The sequence below is a fragment of the Choloepus didactylus genome, chromosome 20 (genome assembly GCF_015220235.1).
Source record: "Choloepus didactylus isolate mChoDid1 chromosome 20, mChoDid1.pri, whole genome shotgun sequence".
Lineage (NCBI taxonomy): Eukaryota > Metazoa > Chordata > Mammalia > Pilosa > Megalonychidae > Choloepus > Choloepus didactylus.
Window position 1 is genome coordinate 26,206,049 of NC_051326.1, and position 15,784 is coordinate 26,221,832.

Consider the following 15,784-nt stretch of genomic DNA (forward strand, 5'->3'; position numbering starts at 1 on the left):
TCATAGGTTTCAGACCACACAGTCCACAGATTTCCCCCCCTTTTTGTGGCCCTCTTCTGCCTACCTGCCACCATCTCCAACTTTTGTTATTTTCAGAATCGTACTGATTGCCAGATGGAGCAAAATCAGCTTTACCACCATCATCATCATCACATTCATCACCTTCACCATCCTGTCATTAGTTTGGAAACTATATGCTCTTTCATTTGATCCCGGCAAGCACCCAGTGAGGTATGCAGGGCTCTTAACCCCATGTTCCAGAAGAGGAATCTGGGGCTCAGAGAGGTTAACTTGTTCAGGTTCACACAGCTAGTAATTTATAGGCAGGAACCTAAAACCAGGTTTCCTGGCAAGCAGTGCAGGGTACCTCCTTCCACACAACACTGCCTCCAGTGAAGGCTGTGTCTGCCTCATGTATGGCAAATGCAACTAGCTAGCTATAGGGTGTGAAGTGAGAGACACTGGTAAAACCTCCTGCCCCCAATTTTTCCCTGTGTAACCAATCACGAGGCATGAAATTGTGCTATTTGATACTTTGTGTGTGTGTTGAAGATAAATGGATTCAATTTACAGTTTTTAACTTTTCAAAAGTCCTTTCACATGTCTTACCTTGACTCATCCTGTAAGAGGGCAAGGGCTATCTGTATTTCAGGTGCTTTCACTGCAAATGGCAGCACACACGAGGAGAAGTGATTCATATGAGCTCATATCTGTCTCGAGATGGAGATGAAACAGCTCCTGGGCGGTCAATTCAGTCACACAAAAAGGCCATCAAGATTCTAAGTTCTTTCCATCTTTCTGCTCTGCACCCTCAGCCAGCTGACAGCTCCCCTCATGGTCACAAAAAGGCTGCAGCAGGCAGCAAGAAGAAGGAAGAAAAAAAAGTGTCTCCACTTTATAAGACTGAAGAAAATTGTCTCAAAAGCCTTCCAGTAGCTACAGGAGGGCCATATACCTATGCCTAATCAGTCCTGGCCAAAGAAGTGGAGTTACCCTGACTGGTTTTGCCAGATCAGCATTCTTCTCCTAGGGAAGGAGAGAGGATCATGAAGCACCTTCTGCCCCCAAAACAGAATAAAATGTGGGTTCCATTTGCAGAGAGAAGGAGGAAGGTTCCTATACAGGCAACTGGTGGTGTCTGCCACAGATCCCTGTTTTTTGGAAGGTAAAACAAAGGTTTAAATTCTTCCAGAGGCCCCATTACAGAGCGGAAGCTTCTCCCAGTTAAGCTATTATCCAGCTATAAACACTTTTGCTCTTTTATCAGCTGTTACTAATGCTACCAGAAAGTTGGTTAAGAAAAATCTTGTTGTAGTAAATCCCAAGAAGCTCTGGACTGTTCTTAAAAAATGAGAAAACAAATAAGTGCCAAGTACTGCGTGACGAGTGAGGCTGGAGCTCCACCTAACAGGCACGAGACCAACAAGTGGCCAGAAGGGGGTGCACATGTGAGTGTGGAAGGTAGAAAGGAACCCAAGAAAATGTCCCCATAACCATCACGTTAGCCGGGATTGGCCCCAGAGCAGGCAAGGCGGGGTTGCAAAGCTGAGAAAGTGAAATGGGAAAATAAGCGACTCCGAGACCAGATGAAGTCACTCCTCAGGCACTTAGTCCTAAATTCCCCTGTCAAAGCAGTTGCCTTTTAATGGTAAATATTTTCCCTAAAAGCAGCAAACTGCAAGTCTTGCTCTTACCCAGCCCTCCTCAAGCTGCTTTTCTGCTACCGCATTCGTGATGGTTGGTCGGACGAGGGCCAGCGGCCAAAGGTGGGACAGGCCAGTGGTTCCTAACCCCCATATAATCTTCATGATTTGAGAATAAGAAATCAGAATTCCTGGTAACTCTTGGGAATCCCCCAAATCATAAGTTATTTATTTGTATTTTTCATAATACTTGTATTTTTAAAATAATAATGAGTGACTCTAATAATAAACAGCAGATCATTTTTCTGAGATAGGGTTATTACAAGGGTTTTCTGTTCAGAAATATAATAAATTCATGGTTTACTATTACGAACCAAATCAATGTGACAATATTACATATTTCAATAATTATGTAAAAATAATCTCTACCTGATATAAATGTTTGACAATAGAAAACATTAAAAGAAGGGAATCGTAACAGAAAATAAATGCCAAATAAAAATCATTTAAAAATTAAGAAATAAAACCCCTCATAGGTTAATATCTAAAAGCTATCATTCTTAAAATGAAATCTGAAAACACACAAAGCATTAATTGCCCTCTCCAATAGTCTTGGTCTTTGCTTCATGACAAATATTCCAGATGTAGAGAAATTTCTTTCATTTTGCATTGATGTTCATCAAATTGTTAGGTGCTCTGAAATTGTGAGTTCTTGTCATTCTTCTCCTAAAGAGTATTTTAAAATTTGAATTTTAAAGGAAGAGCTTTTGAGTGCAAATTGGTCTTGTTTCAGCTACTGGATTTCAGGCATAATCCTTTGAAGCAGAAACAGCTATATTTGTAAATTCAAAACATGATGAAGTGTCAGAAAATGCCTCTCTTCTTGTTCCATTAAAGATCCATATTCACTCGCCCTGTGTCAATTCCAGTAACTTCCCACCCTGCCTATTTCCAAAGTAGCACTCAGACAGGGAGGGTCAGCCTACAAACACAATGCCCAAACCACTGCCACTGCCTCTAGCCTGGCCTCAAGTAACTGCTCAATAAATGTTTGCTAAATTAAATTTCCTTCTCCCAGGATTAATCTGTAGCAGAAGCAGGGAGCTGGCCCCCTCTGGTGTAGCTCCAGTGCCCAAGAGCCTCATGAGTCATGTCTTCAAAGCCTTGCTGCCTCTGACCTCTCCTGCTTCTTCAGCATGTTTATGGACATAATTACAGCATGCTATTGATTTCCTGACAACCGCCTTGATGTAACTATTTTACAGAATCAAGCTAATTTCATACATTGAGGTTTTTATGGTCTCTGGCAGACTCAACTGAAGAAGTCATTTTATCTCCCCTCCTAGGGCACGGCCGCCCCTTCTCAGAACATCGCTTCTCTTTCCTGCTCCTTCCCTGAAACCGAGCTGGGCTGCACTGCAATCCCAGAGCCTCCGTCTTCTCCTTGTAATCCCACTCTGACAGTCACATGAGTCAGACCTGTCATGCGCCGTGGGAAGCAGTGAGATCTTGGAGGCTCCAAGAAGTCATCTGGCCATGCCTCTGGGGGGAAGAAGGGACCCAATTGTTCCTCTACCTTTTAAAACCTGAGTCTGCCCTTTGGTCGCCTTTCACACTCCAAATATATTCCTGGGCCCTGCAAAGCACTCCTTCCCTACATGCATCTGCTAATTTATGATTTGCAGAGTGCTCTAAGAGCCATAATCCCATCTAATCTGGAATAAAAATGTGCTATTATGTCCATTTTCCAGAGGAGAAAAATGAGGTTAGAAAAGTAAAGCAGCTTGGGAATACAAAATACTAATAACTAGAATATAATACCTTTAACAAAAAGGCTTTCCATGGACATTGCTTCTCCATTTGGAGATACGGAACTGTGGAGCCAAGAATTAAATTAGACTTCTCATTCAAAATCCAGAGCCATTTCCTCTACACCACTGGTTTCAAGCTGCTATTTTAATATCCATACATGCAGTTCTCCTTCACTTAACCTGGTCTTGGCCATGCTATTTCTACACACCCAAATACAGCCTTCCCCTTTCTGCCCATCCAACTCACACCTATCTTTGAAGGATCTGCTCAAGTTCTACCTCTACCAGGAAACAGTCCATTATAAATCCATCCTTTGGTGACCTCTCCTTACTCTGAACATACTGGATGTATTATCTATAACATTAGATATTAAATGTGCAGAGGTAAGTATTCAATAAAGGAGGATTCCATTCCCCTTGTCCCTTCATGTAGACCTGGGTCCATGATTCTCCAGCATCCATTTCTCCATCCCCCCTTCCCAGTGGTCTGTTTTCTGTTGAGGAAACCATGGGACACCAGAGAAGTCGAGTTCACCCCTGGTTCCAGAAGTGGGACCCAACACCAAGGCCAGACAAGTCAGTACGTCCATGTGACCGACAAGGCTCCAATCAGAGCAATCATTTAGACTAGTTGCTAGACCTGCTGGGAAAGGGACTTGCTCTTCCCTGCTGGATGGGAGAGAAGGGGAGGATAGAAACTTCTGACAATGGCACTAACACTAAGGAAACAGAGTCAAGAAATGGAGAGAGAGAAAGAGGGTCTGAGTCCAGTTTTTTTTTTTTAGCTGCAAGATCAAGCCTTGCTGAAGTCAAAAAAAAAGTCCTCTATCCAGACTTTTCAGTCACATGAACCAATTCAATTCCCTTTGTTTAACCCAACTTCAGTCAGGATTTCTGCTCCCAAAGAAATCTTAGTACATATACTTGAATAATGATGCTTGTTATTGATTCATATCAATGTGGGCAGTATAACCTTCTATTCAGACTTCTTAATATTTTAAAAGTATACCAAAACTATGCTTGGTGCCATTGATCCTTTTATATGACTTATTGGACTTCTGTTTATTCAGACTACAAAATAATGCATCCCCATTAAAAAAAAAAAAAGCTTTAGAAATCTCTTCATGGAGGATTCTGTTCACAACTAAGATATATTTACTATCACATAAACATGTATAATAGTCTATAGAATTGGGATGGATTATGCTGTGTGTTTACATGTTTGTATGAGTGTTTGTGTATATACATAATGTTTGAATCCTACTTCATTCATTTAATGTCTGCAGTCTAGTACCATGGGATAAAAAAAAAGCAGCCAGATTGCCTGGGTTCAAATCCTGTCTCATCATTAACCTCTAGTGATCTTTGGCAAGTTATTAAAATCTCTCCATGTCTCAATATCCTCATAAGTAAAAAGAGTATAATTACAACACCTGGCTTATAGAGTTTTGTGAGGATTAAACAAGATTAAGCAAAGTAGTATGGTGTCTGACATATACTAAGGGCTTTGTTTTGGACAAGTTGAATCTGAGATGCCTATGACTGTTCACGGAAGCCAACAAGTAGGTATTCTTTGTTGTGGACGACTGTCCTGTGCATTGCGGGATGTTTAGCAACATCTCTGGCGTCTACCCATCAGATGCCATAGCACACTCCTTACCCATGCCAGAAAAATGTCTCCAGACATTTCCAAATGTCTTCTGGGGGACAAAATTGCCCCCAGTTGAGAACCACCTCTGCAAAGTATTTTATTATATGGCTATATCTTTAGTGCATTTTATCAGTTTTCTAGTGATGCTAAAGTTTACAAAAAAAAATGTTAGAAAACAGCAGTGTTGTGGGTATCCTTATACTGTTCCTGACTTCCATGGCAATTCATTTTGTTTCACCATTGCATACAATACCAAACTGTTACTTTGAGATACATTACCTTATTATATTAATTTTTGTTAAATTTCCCCCAAGAAAATTTTTGAATGGTTGTTATTTTATCACATGTCTTTAGGTAATCAACTGAAATCTTCTCTGCCTCATTTACTCTTGGATTGTATTAATAGAATTCCTAGCATCAAATTATTCGTGTGTTCTTCAAATAATGCCAAATTGGACAAGATCCAGTATTCTTTTTGTAATATAGCAATGGGTGTGATTTCATGACATTTTATTTAAGGATTGTTATTTAGGTCCCATAAAGGAAATTAAACTATTATTTTCTTTTGTTCTGATACTAGGTTATGTCAGTTTAGTAAAATAATTTCTGAGGTTTTCTGTTTTTACGTAATTGGAAAGTTTTCCCCTAAAATCTCCTTGAAATTTCATCAACTGCATTAGAACATTATGTCAAGAGCATTTTTGAATTTTTTTTTTTTACAATTTCTTCAAAGAAAATGAATTTTCTATTTTCGAGTCAGTTTTGATAATATCTTGCTACAAAATCATGTCTTTTTAATCAAAATTTTCAAAAAATAATACAGAACACTATATATTAATAATCTTATGTTATTAATGATGCTTGTTGAATAACGATGCTTGTTGTTGACTCATATCAATGTGGGCATATTTTCAGTATCTACGGTTAGATCCACTTCCTAATATCTAATTTTGTATATTTCCACTTTCTCCTTATTCCTGTCAGACTTTCCAGATCTATATGCTACTATTCTAATTCAAGAATAGCTTCTCTATTTTTTCCCTGTTTTAACTTTCGTTTCTTTTTATTTATTAAAACATTAAATAATTTTATTTCTAATTTAATAATAAAAGCATTTAGCCTATGAATTTGCCATTTTGTACAGCTTTGATTTCACCCATTAAATTTTTAAATAACATGCTCTCTTTTTGTTACTTTAAGCATTCTATCTTTCTTATCTGACCCAAAAATTATCTGAGAAGTTTTTAGTTTCTCATGTCTGCCTTATTAAAAACCTATATTATTATATCTATTCATTATTGAATGTAATCAGTGAATATGTTCTACATAAATACTGATTTTTCAGTATTTACTGAGGTTTTCTTTTAATTTTTATTACTCTTCTAAGAATGCTTGAAAGAAAGATTTATTATCTGTTTTACATAAAGTTTGTTACACATATTTATTAAATCAAATGTTTGATTTATTAAATCAAAGCTGTTAATTGCATTATCCATGTCCCCTACACCATCATTTATTTTTTGCCTACTACATCTGCCTTGTTCTGAGAAAAATATGTTAAGGTGTATGTGCACAAATAGTTTTTTGTTATTTTCTCCCTAAATTTTAAATAATTTTGCTTTAAATATTCTGTATTCAATTATTTGGCATTCACTTTCTATTTGGTTTATGACTGTTACAATTTTATTCTGGATTTTATGTTTCATCAATATAACAAGAATCTCTTCATGCTTTGAATTCTATTGTTGTTATATTAATATTGCCACTCTTGCATTTTGTATGTTTTCCTGATACCTTCACCCAGCCTTTTATTTTTAATCTTTCCCTGTCAATCATTTTTTATTAGATTTATATCTTGTAAACAGCATGTAGTTGGAATCTAAGAGCCTCTGTATTTTATTAAGAGGGTTGACCCTTTAGTTTATTGTCATAAATCATATATCTGGACTTGTTATTGTCACCTCATTTTATTATTTCTGCCTAGGGGATTTCCTTGCTTTTTCTGATTTTCTTTCTTTGATTATCTGATTTTGCCTCATAATTTTCTTCTTTTAAAATAGAAATTTCTATTTAGTAAAGAGACTGTGAATTATATTTTCTCTGTTTTTTTCTCTAATAGCTAAACATAAAACATATTTTAAGTTCTCTTAATGGTTCCTTTGTGTTTTAGAATTAACTTCAAAATTTATTTCTCTAATAATCAATGTCATAAAATAGTATCTGTCTACTTCCTGAAAAATGAGAAAACTAGCATGCTTTTAATACTTTTATTCTTTCTTCATCCCATTTCTTAGTTTTTACTGAAATAAAATAGGGTATTAGAGCCATATTCTATTGGATATTCTTTTTCACCTTTCAGAATTATTTTTTACTTTTCATTGTACTTTATAACCATGTTAACAATGATTATTTAAACCTTACTCTGTGCTAAACTGATTTCAGTGCTTACCACCAGGCTTTTTATTTGATCATCTCCTCATTCTTAAGTTCTTTGTTTTGATCCCTCTCTCTGTCAGCTGGAACATATTTTTAACTTCTTTTTTCAAGAAGGGAACATGCTTGTTATATATTTTGAACTCATATTTCTAAAAATGTGTTTCTCTTGTGTTCACACCTACATGACAGCTTGATTAAAAAAAAATACTTGAATCATGTCTGTTTTCCCTCAAAACTCCATAGCCCTTTATATTAGAGTAGACTAAATGCTACAACAAACAACCTCAAAATCTCAGTGGTTTATCACTTATCCTAGTCCTTTTGGGGTTCAGCAGGCAGCCTTCCAAGGGATGTCCAGGAACTGAGGCCCTTTCCCCTGTCACCTGGGAGTCCCCACTATGCACTTTACAGCTGGCTGAACAGTGGACAGAGAAAGAAGAAGAAAGAGAAGAAAAGAACAGCAGATCTTGCTTCAGATTTTAGGGACCAGGCCAGAAATGGCACATGTCCAAGTCCATTAGCCACCTACGTATGAGGAGCCTGGGAAGCCTTGTCTTCCTATGTTTACAGGAGGAAAATTAACAGGTTTGGTAAACAGGTAGCTTTGTCTGGGCCACATAGTTGTCTTGTTGTACTTGGATGTTTGCAGAGATGTTTGAGTGCATTTCAATTTTAAGTTTTGTAACTATATATTGCAAACAATTTGTTTTTATTATTTGCTTTCAGACTGCTTGTAACAGTAATATTTTCATCTTTTCAATTCAAAAACCTAGCCAGGATGTGTATTGATATGGTTCCCTTTAAATTTATTTTGCTGCATATTTAGGGCATTTTACAATACACATTTTCTTCAGTTATGACTTTGCTTATTGTTTCTGTACAAATTGTTTTGATTTATTCCTTGGTAATACCTATAACTCCTAGATTGGATCTCCTTCTGTATTCTCCATATCTATTATCTCCTCATTGCTTTCATCTCCTTATTCTTTTCTCTCTGAATACTAGAATTGGGAATTTGTTCTTCTCATCAATGATTTGAGTTTTAGCAGTGTTAACTCCAGCCTTTACTACCTTCCATAAGAATTTTATTTATTCTATTGCATTTAGGTTCAATTTCATATATGTATATATGTATCTATATATACGTACACACACACACACACACACACACACACACACACACACACACATACAGTTATCCCTTCCACCTGTGACTTTCCCCATCTCAGTTTCAATATGTCACAGATTGGCATTAAGAAATTAAATGGGAATTTTGAGGGAGTTTTATGTAGGCTGCAGATGAGATAAATGGTTTACCTGTACAGATGTTCACAGCCAACAAAGGCTGGTTTGAAAACTTTAAAAAAAGTTTAGCCTACCCAATGTAAAAGTAACAGGAGAACATCTGCCAATCAAGAGGCAGCTAGAGAGTTTCCTGAAACCCTGGAAAAAAAAATTTTTTTGATGGATTTTCCAGATCACGGGAGTGCCAGTGCCCCTGTGATGTGGAAGGGATAACTGTGTGTGTGTATGTGTGTGTGTGTGTGTGTATTTATCATTACCATCATCATCATCATCATCACTGCCATCACCATAGCTGCAGGTTTATTGAAAGAGAAACTTCTCCAGCAGGGAGATCTAAAGCCAAGGTAGTGAGAGACTCAAAATGGAAAGCAGATTACAGTGGCTTATAAAGGCAATTAGGGGATTTTTTCCCCCAATTTTTCTGTTTTATTGTTGTTTTCTTTTTAATTCAGGCAGCTGTAAGTTTACAGAAAAATCACACAATTAGTAGAGTTGCCATATACCACACACACACACACACACACACACACACACGCTATTACTACCATTTTGCATTAGGCAGGTTACTTTGTTACAATTGATGAAACAATATTTCTATTATTATACTATAAAATATAGTCCAGAGTTTACATTAGGGTTCACTCTGTGTTGTACAGTTCTATGTTGTTTTTCTTTTAATTTTTTTCTGGTAACATATATAAAAACCAAAATTTCCCATTTTAACTATTTTTAAATGGATGGTGCTGAAGGTAGCCCCACATCGAAATTGCAACTAGCATGATTTATATTTTAACCATCTTCTTTTCAATCTACTTTCATTTCAACCTTTTTTTTGTATTTCTATTACCTTTTCTCTTGGCTCCTTTATAGCATTTTCCCTTCTGTTTACTCATTTCCAACATGACATACACCACGCAGACCAGCGGTTGCTACCAAGCAGAGCTTGTGGTTTGCCCTTGACCTTGAATACTCTTCAGCAGAGTACGGCTGGAGGTAGTTTCAACACAAACACCAAATGGGGAGGCCCACCCTTTCATGCCAAACGGTACTCAGCCCAGCAGCGTACACCCGGCACTTAGAAAGAGAGCAAGGCCTTTCTGGCACAAGTCACTTCCCATCATGCGCTGGAATCCTGGACAGACACACAAACTCCACGCAGAGTAAAGGCTACGCATGAGCCGATCGACAGGTGGGCACTTGTAGAATCCTCTTCTTAGATGTACAGCCAGAAGACAGGTGCACAGCATCCAGCTCAATTTCCAGGGCCACCAGAGCATGGAGGTTAAGGCTGCTCTGAGTCTCACCAGATAATGAAGGGAATTCAGGGGGGCCAAGGGAATTCCCCCAGCAGAGCCTCCTGGTGCAATTTCAGCAGAGAGGGGAGGAGTATGTCCCCCAGGTAACAGTGCCCAGCTCTGCCTGCCAAAACCAGCTCAGCTGGGTCTTCCAAATGTGCTTCTCCTCTAGCACCACACATGGTTTTCATGCAACCTATTGACTATGTACTAAAAAATAGGCTAACGGGGAGAATTTAATGTCATCAAAATCTGGATTAACCTCCTCATATCTCACAACTAACATTTTCTAAGCTCCACTGAACTCTCCAAATGAAGCCCAAATCATTTTTTTCCTGATTCCTGGACTCTAAGCAGATGCTTTATTAACCACTAGCCAGGCATTGTTGAGTCAATGAGTGAATGAATGAGTTTAGGAAACAAACCAACAACTAAACCAAGTCTTTCTGGGTGTGATTTTCAAAACTGGCTTCCCTTGTTTTATTTTTCTTTCTTGGGAGAAGGAGCCAAAGACTCTGAAATTTCCTTTTGTTGCAACAGTTAGGACAGCTTTTCCTGTTGAGTTCCCCCCGTCCCCCCACCCCCCACTCCCCAAGCTGGAGTGTGCAGGAAGTGAGCCAGCCACCCCCTTGGGGACATCTTTGTCCCCTGCTTGCTGCCTCAGCCCCTCACCACGTCATTGCCAGCTGTGGCTGCTGCCCCCACTCAGTAACTACTTCCACCCAGATCTCGCAGCCACAACCACCCCACATGCCTCTGCCCTTTCCAGCTTCCAGGGGTGAGGCTCCTTGTCCCTCCCTACCCCCAGCCAGAGTCCAACCTAATTATAGCTAGAGATCCTCATCCTGGGCCTTACCGATTTCTGTCTCCAGAGGATGGGAGGAATGAGACCTGTTGAGGATCTGAGGAACAGAGGAATGTATGGGGTCAGGATCAGAGACTCACAGTGAAGAATGGCAGACTGTCAGCCCCTGAGCTTCCACATCTGACAGCTAATTATATGATCAAGGTGACAAGGTGGCACAGTGACAGGCACCTCTGGCATAAATACACGCCAGAATATAATGAGGCTTTTGCCTAACCACCAGCAAAGTCCCAGGCAGGGTCCCTTACATGATACAAACTGACGAGCAGACAGTCCTCAGCAAGGCTGCCTCTGCACAGGGCCAGGTAATGAGTCCAGAGGTTTGGGGAGGACAGCAGGTTTATGAACTGATGTGAAAAGCACTGACAGGAAGCAAGGGAGCTGATACATAGCCCTAGGCCTTCTACTAACTAGCTATAAAATCTCTGATAAGTATTAACCACCCTAGGCCTTCACATGTTGTGCTGTGAAATGGGGTAATAATATTTGCTCTATTTATTTGACTAAGACCTGCCTCTTCTCTTACCCCTGGGTCTTCCTCAACCCATCTCTGAAGCTACTTAGCCACAATCCACAGACAGAGGCCCAGGACCATGAGCCAACTGTATCTTCAATTCGTGCCATTTTCAGAGACCTAATTTAATAAAATACTTGTGATAATAACAATAACAATGACAACTGTGAGGCTGGACACTGATCTCACTGCCTTACATATATGTTAAATAATGTAATCCTCAAAACACCCTGATGAGGTGCATATTATCCCTCCATCCTTTTTTTAGATGAGGAAAGCGAGGAACAGAGAAATAAAGTAACTAGCCCAAGATCACACACTAGTAAGTAGTAGTCATGCTATACCACACTGACTTAGTGCTCCAGAAACTCAATCTAAATCAGATTTTCTATAACCCAGCTCTTGTCTTGTGCCTCAGTTGTAGTTCCTGAGCTTCTTTCTGGCTTCTGCCTAAAATCATGTTCCTCCCTTATATTCTACACTCAGTAGTTGAATTCCATTCTAGTTCCCTATAGCTGCGACTCTGTCTTTGTAACCTGCCCAGGACACCTGTTCCTCCAAAACTAGGACACCTTTTGCCCTGGCTGGCTAGGCTGGTTATGTGTCCCCCACCCTACAGGGACTGGTATCCTGCCCCCTCTGGGGCTGTAGCCAACCTTTCCTCATGTTGACAACTTCCCCACCCTGGAAGCAGCTCCAGGCAGACTGGGTCTTACCCATCTTCACCTGCAAGAGTGAGTTCAGCATGTCCAGGTGAGATGTTCAGTTAGGCTAGCTCACCGGGCTTCCCTCTCGATGGCTCCTCCACCTGTACACATCTCCCTAAGGCTGGTGGCTCACCTGGACTCCCACCTGTGACTGACATATACATGGAAGGGCTTTAAATTCAAATAACAGACAAGGAATAGAGAATGGGCCCTGGGGCCAGGCACCCTAGTTGTGGATCATGCCTCTTCTATTTCATCTGTTCTTTTATGCTTTTTCTTTTTTGGAGGTGAAATTTACATATGTGATGCAAAGGTTTTAAGTGCACAATTCTATGACTTTTGCAAAATATATACACTCATGTGATCAATACCCCAGTAAAGATAGAGAGCATTTCCATCACCCAGAAATTTCCCTTATGCCAACTTCCAGTCAATCCCCACCTCCCAAAGGTAACCACAATTCTGAATTTTATCAGATGTATATTTGTATTATCTATTCTTGAACTTCATATAAATGGACTCCTAAAAAAAGAAAATGTAATCATTCATGCCAAGCTTCTTTCCCTCAACATAATGCTTTTGAATTTCATCATTGTTGTCTCCTTTTTTATTGATGAGTGGTATTCCATTGTCTGACAGGAAAACAGGCATCAGTCGCTTCACAATCTTGGGAAAGCTATAGAACTCTCCTTTTGGTGATTGAATCATGCCCCTCACACAAGATTTGCTCAAGTCTTACTCCATGTTCCTGTGGGTGTGAACTCATTTGTAAATACAACCCTTGAATATGCTTATTAGTTAAAGCATGGATTCATTTGTGAATAGGATCTTTGAAGATCCTACTTGGATGAGGTGAAATTAATTCAGGGTGCACCTTAATCAATATGACTGGTGTCCTTATAAGCAAAGAAAATTCAGATGCAATAGACCGGTGGAGGCCAGAATTCAGAGAAAGCGTAAGGGACCAAGGAGACAGATCTCCATTTGATGCAGGCCAAAACACAAGCCAAGGAACCCCAAGGATGGTGACCAGCCCCAGTTTGCTAGAGACTCTGAGAGAAAGCATGGCCTCTCAAGACATTGATGTGGGCTTCCAGCCTCCAAAACTGGGAGACAACAAATTACAGTTGTTTAATCCAACCCATGTGTATCTGTCATAGCAGCCCTGGAAAACTAAGACATCCCCCATTCATTCATTCATTCATGCAATGAAAATGTACTCTCTGAGTTTTATTTTCTAAAAATAAATACCTACTGTTGTCTGAGCATTTAACCGAGATTAAAGAGGCAGCAGTTACAGGGATGGAGGACCCAGAAGCTTGCCTTCACATCCTGGTTTCAGTGCTCACTAGCTGAATGATCTCAAAGTACTTAACCTCTCTGTGATTCACTTCTCTCATCTGTAAAAGGGTTAAATGAGGATTAAATGAGTTAAAATCTGTAAAGCACTTGGAACATCACCTGGCACATAGTAAGTGCTGTGTAAGTGTTTGCTATTATTACTAAATATGTAACATGCCACAGTGCACAGTAAGCACTCATTAAACTACAGCTGTTGTTTATTATTATTGTCACTTTCCTCTTTATAGACAAAAGGTAAAATAGGTGCACTAACAGTTATCCAGAGTGGTTCAGTGTTGTGGGAAAGGATGTCAGGCTCTTAGCCATTTGAAAGATCAACAGAGCTCTACCTGAACCAAAGTGACCAACTAGTCCTGGCACCTTCCTGCTAGTGCTGAAAGTTCTGTGTCCCAGGAGCCCCCTTAGTCCCAGGCAAACCAGCACAGTTGGTCCCTCTAAAACATGCCTCACTCTTGTTATCATTAAATGGGCACATTATACTGTATTGCTTTTCTCCAGGGATTGCTGAAAAGCCAGATGAAGCCATGTGCATAGAAGTGCTATCCAAAGGCAAAGAATTTTTCTTGTTCTGGGTATAGTAGAAAGCACACTAAACTTGAACCTGAAACTTGAATTTGAGCCATGGCTTCTCTGCTTTCAAGCTGAGTGACACCCAACCCTCAGCCTCCTGACCTCTGGGGTTCAGTTTCCTTACCTTTAAGATAGGGGTGTTCATAATTAGCCCACAGGGCTGTCACGAGTCATGGCTGAGAAAGGGCTACCCTGAAAAGCAGGATACAAAGAAAATGTCAATTAATTATGGGATGGAGGCCTGCGGGGGCAGGGTCCTCTATCCAAGGATGTCACTCAAAACTATTACCTGCTCAGCTCTAGACCTGCTGATCCTCCTGCCTGACCCCAAGCCACCCCTGGGGTCACCCTCCTGGTAGCCCACGCACTCTCATGCCTCTGCCAGATTTCCTGGTGTCTGACCCCAACCCTGGACCCCGCACTTCCCCAGACCCCCAGTGGGCTGCCCAAGGCTCAGCCAACAACTCTCACGGGCACTCTACCACCGAACACCGCAGCCTGGGAGAAATGACTGCTGGAATCACGCGGCCTGGGTGGTAATCAGTGCAGAGAGGCCTGAGGTAATGGAATAACCCTGATGCAATTATATATTGATTGCAACTATTATGGCTGCCCGTGATTGCTTCTTATTGATACAAATCCACTGGGCTGCCTATTTGGATAAAGTCAAGTGAGAACAAGGAGAGAGGGGGAGAGGAAATAGGAAGACAGAAAAGGGGGAGCAGGGCTAAGGAAGAAGCAACCACAATCATAATTGGTTACAGGTCTGTTTCAGCAGCAGACGAGCCACCAGGCAGCCCTAGGCTGTGGCCCTGTCCCCACCAGCAGGAAAAGGAAGGTGACACCAGCACCACCATTCCATTTTCACCTTGCTCCACAGAATTCCTGGATACCTGCCCTGCCTAACAAGGCCACCACTCTGGAGAGGCTTAGATGACCCACTTTCTCAGGGCCAGAGAGAAAGGTCAGGAAGGGCGGCTACTCCTGTCCCACAGCCATGGCATGTGGTGCCGGGGAGGAACCAAAGGCAGCCAGCCAGCTGGAGACATGCCAGTGGGGTCAAGGGGTCCCAAAGTGGCCAGGGTGTGGAGGGGTCAGCAGTCAGGGAAGCAGCACTTACAGACCAATGATGGTCAGAACAGGCAAACAAGGAGGTCTGGACACTGCCAGAGAGGTGAGGGTGAGGCAAGGCATGGGGATTCTCACGACTGATCCTTTGATGGCTTCCTCTAGAGCATCAGGACAAGTTATTGAGGCCTTCAGAGAATTTTTGTTTGCATGTTTATGGTTATGTGAGAGTGATGATGTCATCTGCACCCCCACAGCCTCTGGAAATCTCCTCTGTGAACTCATGAGCAAATGAGAGTGGAAAAGTCAAATAAAAACTTACTATTTTCAAAATAGTTTTGATCTCGTGGGCTACCTGAAATGTTTTGGGGGACCCCAGAGCGTCTGGGCCACATTTTGAGAACCACTACCCTGGAGGTACAATAATTTTGGCATGTGAATCTGTTTAAAGGGCCTAAGGTGATAGGGCTGTAGAAACAAAATTGACACCCTGTCCTGCAGCCATTACAGACAAGCATGCACACCTCATTTATTTTAAATCAATTTTATACTTTCTC

The 15,784-nt window shown here is 40.6% G+C and overlaps 1 long non-coding RNA gene across 1 annotated transcript in view; it reads right to left on the bottom strand.

Moving 5' to 3' along the window:
* Positions 1-745: 745 nt before the first annotated feature.
* Positions 746-15,784, bottom strand: part of LOC119516905 — a 261,419-nt gene continuing 246,380 nt past the window's right edge. The window contains exon 4 of the long non-coding RNA XR_005213401.1: positions 746-849. This is a non-coding gene — a long non-coding RNA (uncharacterized LOC119516905). The remainder of the gene's footprint in view (positions 850-15,784) is intronic.